Consider the following 7,398-nt stretch of genomic DNA (forward strand, 5'->3'; position numbering starts at 1 on the left):
AGCTGGGCATTGTGGTGGGTGCCTATAGTCCCAGCTACTTGGGAGTCTGAGGCAAGAGAATTGCTTAAGCCCAAGAGTTTGAGTTTGTTGTGAGCAATGATGCCAGGGCACTCTACTGAGGGCGACAAAATAAGACTCTCAAAAACAAAAGAAAAAATGGACCACAAAGACAGTTGTGGTCCCTTACAGCTAAAAAATTCCTATCACCTAGTGATATTATAGCACAATGATGTTATTTATTTATTATTTATTTATTTATTTTGAGACAGAGTCTCGAGCTATTGCCCTGGGTAGAGTGCAGTGGCGTCACAGTTCCCAGAGACCTCCAACTCTTGGGGCTCAGGCAATCCTCTTGCCTCAGTTTTTCTATTTTTAGTAGAGAAGGGGGTCTCACTTTTATTCAGGCTGTTCTCGAACTCATGAGCTCAAGCTATCTACCCACCTCCGTCTCCCAGAGTGCTAGGATTACAGGGTAAGCCACCATGCCTGACCCAATTACTTAATTTTTGTATAAATTTAATGCAGCCTAAGTGTGCAGTGTTTATAAATCTACAGTAGTGTGCAGTAATGCCCTAGGGATTCACATTCACTCACCACACACTGGCTCGCTCCAAGCAACTTTCACGGTAATTGCCTTATACAGCTGCACCATTCTTTATCTTTTATAGTGTACTTTTACTATACCTTCCCTGTTTAGATTTTTTGTTTATTTATTTATTTTTGTTTGTTTGTTTTGAGACGCAGTATCACTTTGTTGCCCTGTCATAGCTCACAGCAATCTCCAACTCTTGGGCTTCAAGCAATCCTCTTGCCTCAGGTTTTCATTTTTAGCGGAGACAGCGTCTCACTGTTGCTCAGGCTGGTCTCCAACTCATAACTCAAGCAATCCACCCGCCTCAGCCTTCCAGAGTGCTAGGATTACAGGCGTGAGCCACCACATCCAGCCTCTTTAGATATATTTAGATACGCAAATACTTAGCATTGTATTTCAACTGTCTACAGTGTTCAGTATGGCAACAGCTGTACAGATTAGTATCCTAGGAGCAACAGGCTGTATCATACGGCCTACCTAGGTGTGTAGTAGTCTGTGCCATCTAGATTTGTGTAAGTGCACTCTATGATGTTCACGCAGTGACTCATTTCTTTTTTTTTTTTTTTTGTAGAGACAGAGTCTCACTTTATGGCCCTCGGTAGAGTGCCGTGGCCTCACACAGCTCACAGCAACCTCCAACTCCTGGGCTTAAGTGATTCTCTTGCCTCAGCCTCCTGAGTAGCTGGGACTACAGGCGCCTGCCACAACGCCTGGCTATTTTTTGGTTGCAGTTCGTCCGGGGCCGGGTTTGAACCTACCACCCTCGGTATATGGGGCCGGCGCCTTACCGACTGAGCCATAGGCGCCGCCCAGTGACTCATTTCTTAGAGTATATACCCTTCACTAAGCAATACTTCACGATATTTGCGGAACAGAAAGTAAATATAGTAGAAACTCGGCAAGTTGATCACCCAAGGAATTGTAACAAAATAGTCAGCATAAGGAACTAGACCTACTATACTGATGTGTACATGTGGTACGTGTCCAGTCTATGAAAATTAGGTCAACTTAAGGAGGTGGTCAACGTAGGGATGTGGGCAACTATGGAGGTTCTACTGTATTATAAACACTGAAAAAATGAAAAGGTTAAAAGCCATAACCAGGTGGAATGGCAGACAAGATATTCTAAATAACTCTCCTAATTGAAAAGACTAAAATCCTGGATAAAGTAGTTTGTCAAAAAAACAAACAAAAAAACCAACCAGGAGCAGGGGCCCATGCCTAATGCCTATAATCCTAGCACCCTGGGAGGCCAGACAGGTGGATTGCCTTGAGCTTACAGGTTCAAGACCAGCCTGAGCAAGAGCAAGACCCCCGTCTCTAGAAATAGCTGGGCGTTGTGATGGGCACCTGTAGTCCCAGCTACTCAGAAGGCTGAGGAAAGAGAATTGCTTGAGTCCCAAGAGTTTGAGGTTGCTGTGTGCGATGATGCCATGGCTACCAAAGGAGACAAAGTGAGACTACTCTGTCTCAAAAACAAAAAACAAAACAACAACAACAAAAAACTACAACTTTCCAAAAATTGCTGCTGTGTTGGCACAAATACTGGAAGCATTCCTACAGAGCCAAAAATGAAGCGAAATCAGGAAGCCCAAAAGATAACTGAGTGTGAAGTCAGCTTTTTTCCCCAAAGGTCTGTGTGAAACACAGAAGACCTTGAGTTTTGCCCAGGGCGCTACCAAGGTAATAGATTTCTGCATATGGCTGGGAGCTCCTACAACCTCAGAGTAAACGCACATAAGAAAAGAAAAACAGAAGCCTATTCAGGTAAGCAGGCAGCATAAAAACTTGCCTGTCTTAATCTTGGACAGGTTCTCATATTTTGGGCTTGAATAAACATACACTGCCCCAATAGCCCAAGAAAATGTTAACAACGGAATTCAAAGAGTTCCTGGGTTGGTAGTGCACCCAGGTGCCAGGCAGAAGCAATACAGATTCTTGTTAGAGGAATGCCACTTCAGTCACGGACTCAAAGTTCTCCCACAGATAAAGTTCCAAGGAAAATAAGGGCAGCTCACAATCACAAGCTATAAAGCAACAAGCAAATAAGTCATGATGAAAGAGTTAGGAGGGATTAGTGGCTGTGGATTTACTCCTACACCTAGAATTCAATAACCAGTAACACCCTCTTACAAGAACAAAGTTAAAAAGAAACAAATCAGGCTGGGTGTGGTTGTTCATGCCTGTAATCCTACCTAGCACTCTGGGAGGTTGGATTGCTTGAGCTCAGGAGTTAAAGACCAGCCTGGGCAAGGAGACCCTATCTCTAATAAAAAATAGAAAAAATCACCAGGTAGGCACCCTCTGGCAGGCACCTGTCTTCCCAGCTTCTCTGGAGGCTAAAGCAGGAGGATCCCTTGAACCCAGGAGCTGAGTTTGCTGTAAGCTATGATGCCAGAGCACTCTACCCAGGGCAACAGTGAGACTTTGTCTCGGAAAAAAAAAAAAAAAAAGAAAGAAAAAAGAAAAGAAAGAGGCTCGGCGCCTGTGGCTCAAGCGGCCAAGGCACCAGCACATACTCCTGAGCTGGCGGGTTCGAATCCAGCCTGGGTCCGCCAAACAACAGTGATGGCTGCAACCTAAAAATAGCTGGGCATTGTGGCAGGCACCTGTAGTCCCAGCTACTTGGGAGGCTGAGGCAGGAGAATCACTTGAGCCCAGGAGTTGGAGGTTGCTGTGAGCTGTGAAGCCACAGCACTCTACCCAGGGTGACAGCTTGAGGCTCTGTCTAAAAAAGAAAGAAAGAATCCCAAAACTACAGATGTTGGCGTGGGTGTGGAGAAAAGGGAACACTTCTGCACTGCTGGTAGGAGTGCAAGCTAATATGTCCCTTTTGGAAAGAAATATGGAGAACACTCAGAATCTAAAAGTAGACCTGCCGTTTGATCCTGCAATTCCTCTACTAGGTGTATATCCAAAAGACAAAAAATCACTTTATAACAAAGATATTTGCACCAGATTGTTCATTGCACTCAATTCATAATAGCCAAGTCATAGAAGAAGTCCAAGTGCCCATTGACCCATGAATGGATTAATAAATTGTGGTATATGTATACCATGGAATATTATGCAGCCTTTAAAAAGATGGAGACTTTACCTCTTTTATGTTTACATGGATGGAGTTGGAACATATCCTACTTAGTAAAGTATCTCAAGAATGGAAGAAAAAGTATCCAATGTACTCAGTACTATTATGAAACCAATTTACAATCACTCACACTTTCATATTAAGAATAGATCACAACTATGGCCCATGAAGGAGGGAGGGGTAGGATAGGAGGGGAGAGGGGAGGTCAAATCAAGGGAAGGTGAATGGTGAGATCACACCTATTAGGCTCGGCGCCTAATGGTGCATAATACAAGGGTACATGTCTCATCTATTAGTATAGAGTAAAAATGTCTTAACACAATAAGTAAATAAGATGAGGTATATATTAACCAGTGTGATGTAAGCATTCCTAATTCTATATGAAATCAGTACATTGTACCCCATAAAGGTATTAATGTATACAAGATCTATGTGTTTATGATCTAATAAAAAATTATTTATTTTTTATTTTTTATTTTTGTTTTTTCGGAGACAGAGCCTCAAGCTGTCGCCCTGGGTAGAGTGTCGTGGCATCACGGCTCACAACAATCTCCAACTCCTGGGCTCAAGCGATTCTCCTGCCTCCGTCTCCCAAGTAGCTGAGACTACAGGCGCCCGCCACAATGCCCGGCTATTTTTAGGTTGCAGCCGTCATTGTTGTTTGGCGGGCCGGGCTGGATTTGAACCCGCCAGCTCAGGTGTATGTGGCCGGCGCCTTAGCCGCTTGAGTCACAGGCGCCGAGCCTAATAAAAAAAATTTTTTAATAAAGAAAGAAACAAACAAACAAACAAATCACAAAAGGTTGCGTACTGTGATTTCATTTACATACAATGTCCAGAATAGACAATTTTATACAGACAGAGAATAGATTAATGGTTGCTTGGAGCTCGGGGTATTTGGTGGGAAGAAGGAATAGGCCGTAGCTAAAGGATGTAGGGTTTCTTTCTTTCTTCTTTTTTGTTTTTAGATATAAAGTTTCACTCTGTTACCCAAGCTGGACTGCAGTGGCATACTCACTGTATCACTGCAGCCTCTAACTTCTCAGGACTACAGGAGTGAACCACTGTGCCAGCTGAAGTTTCTTTTCAAAGTGATGAAAATGTTCTAAAATCAATTGAGGCGATGGTTGCATATATCTATAAATATCCTAAAAACCTTGAATCTACAATGAGATAGACTGTGTAGCATGTAAATTACATCTCAAAAAAACTAAACTGGGCTCTCTGGTCCTCCCGTTCGTCAGACAGCCGCGTCTTCTAGTGCAGCGCCAGCCACATCCCCAAGGCACCATGGTGAAAGTGAAGGTTGGAATAAACAGCTTTGGTCATATTGGACGCCTGGTCACCAGGGCTACTTTTAACTCTGGCAAAGTGGATATTGTTGCCATCAATGACTCCTTCATTGACCTCAACTACATGGTCTACGTGTTCCAGTATGATTCCACCCATGGCAAATTCCATGGCACAGTCAAAGCTGAGAATGGGAAGGTTGTCATCAATGGAAATCCCACAACCATCTTCCTGGAGCGAGATCCCACCAAAATCAAATGGGGTGAGGCAGGCGCAGAGTATGTTGTGGAGTCCACTGGTGTCTTCACCACCATGGAGAAGGCTGGGGCTCACCTATAGAGGGGTGCCAAAAGAGTCGTCATCTCTGCCCCTTCTGCTGATGCCCCCATGATTGTGATGGGTGTAAACCACGAGAAGTACGAAAACAGCCTCTGCATTGTCAGCAATGCCTCCTGCACCACCAACTGCTTAGCCCCCTTGGCTAAGGTCATCCATGACAACTTCAGCATTGTGGAAGGACTCATGACCACAGTCCATGCCATCACTGCCACCCAGAAGACCGTGGATGGCCCCTCTGGGAAGTTGTGGTGTGATGGTCGCAGGGCTCTCCAGAACATCATCCCCCTCAACTGGCGCAGCCAAGGCTGAGGGCAAGGTCATCCCTGAGCTGAATGGGAAGCTTACTGGCATGGCCTTCTGGGTCCCCACTGCCAACGTGTCAGTCGTGGATCTCACCTGCTATCTAGAGAAGGCTGCCAAACAAGATGATATCAAGAAGGTGGTGAAGCAGGCATGAGAGGGCCCCCTCAAGGGCATTATCTCCTCTGACTTCAACAATGACACCCATTCTTCCACCTTTGATGCTGCGGCTGGCATTGCCCTCAATGACCACTTTGTCAAACTCATTGCCTGGTATGATAATGAATTTGGATACAGCAACAGGGTGGTGGATCTTACGGCCTCCAAGGAGTAAGAACCCCCAGCCACAAGCCCCAGCCCCAGAGGAAGAGAAAGGCCCTTAGCTACTGGGGTGCCCTTGCCTACTCAGTACCCCACCTCACTGAGAATCTCCCCTCGACAGTTTCCACACCAGACCTCTTAAAGAACAGGAGGGGTCTAAGGAGCCCCACCTTGTCATGTAACATCAATAAAGTTCCCCGAATTAAAAAAAATAATAAAAATAAACTGTTATTAATTTTTTAAGAAAAGAAGAAAAGAAGAGTGGAAGTGAAGTTATTCTAACTTTGGGATGGCAGCAGGACAGGTTTCATGGACCATACCCCAGTAAAACAAGCATAATTGGTAAAAACTATTTTTTTTTTTTGAGACAAAGCCTCAAGTTGTCACCCTGGGTAGAGTGCTGTGGTGTCACAGCTCACAGCAACCTCCAATCTTGGGTTCAAGTCATTCTCTTGCCTCAGCCTCCTAAGTAGCTGGGACTACAGGTGTAAGCCACAACTCCCAGCTATTTTTTGGTTGTAGTTGCCATTGTTGTTTGGCAGGCCCAGACTGGATTCGAACCTGCCAGCTCTGGTGTATGTGGCTGGTGCCTTAGCCACTTGAGCTACAGGTGCTGAGCTGGTAAAGAGTAGTTTTTTTTCTTTTTTTTTTTGGAGACAGAGCCTCAAGCTGTGGCCCTAGGTAGAGTGCCGTGGCAACACACATCACAGCTCACAGCAATCTCCAACTCCTGGGCTTGAGTAATTCTCCTGCCTCCAATTCCCAAGTACCTGGAACCACAGGCGCCTGCCATGATGCCCTGCTATTTGGGGGTTGCAGCCGTCATTGTTGTTTGATGGCCCCAGGCTGGATTTGAACCCACCAGCTCAGGTGTAGGTGGCTGGTGCCTTAGCCAATTGAGCCACAGGTGCTGAGCTGGTAAAAACTATTTTTAAAAATTATTTCAAAGTAGGGTGGCACCTGTGGCTCAGTGAGTAGGGCGCCAGCCCCATATACCGAGGGTAGCAGGTTCAAACCCAGCCCCGGCAGAACTGCAACCAAAAATAGCTGGGCGTTGTGGCGGGCGCCTGTAGTCCCAGCTGCTTGGGAGGCTGAGGCAGGAGAATCGCAGAAGCCCAAGAACTAGAGGTTGCTGTGAGTCCTGTGACATCATGGCACTCTACCGAAGGCAGTAAAGTGAGACTCTGTCTCTACAAAAAAAAAAAAAAAATTATTTCAAAGTAATTGTCCTAAGAGGATTCTGTAAATGAAGAAACATTTATCCAAGAAACTCCAATCAAGCCTGGTAAGAATAATGAGAGTCTGTGGCACTTGAATCATAACTTGCTCCCTATCCACATCCCTGTAAACTCTGTTTGACTCTGAACAGGTGTGGATACAACCTGGACCTCCTCTCTCCTCAGCTCCCAGTCAGGGAGGACAGTGGGCAGAGGCTTCAACTTAGCTGTGCCAGGCCAAGAGCACCGGA

At 45.4% G+C, this 7,398-nt stretch overlaps 1 pseudogene; it reads left to right on the plus strand.

Annotated features, from left to right (window-relative positions):
- Positions 1-4,970: 4,970 nt before the first annotated feature.
- LOC128569849 (glyceraldehyde-3-phosphate dehydrogenase-like) lies at positions 4,971-5,943 on the plus strand (annotated as a pseudogene).
- Positions 5,944-7,398: the final 1,455 nt, after the last annotated feature.

This window comes from Nycticebus coucang, chromosome 18, assembly GCF_027406575.1.
Source record: "Nycticebus coucang isolate mNycCou1 chromosome 18, mNycCou1.pri, whole genome shotgun sequence".
NCBI lineage: Eukaryota > Metazoa > Chordata > Mammalia > Primates > Lorisidae > Nycticebus > Nycticebus coucang.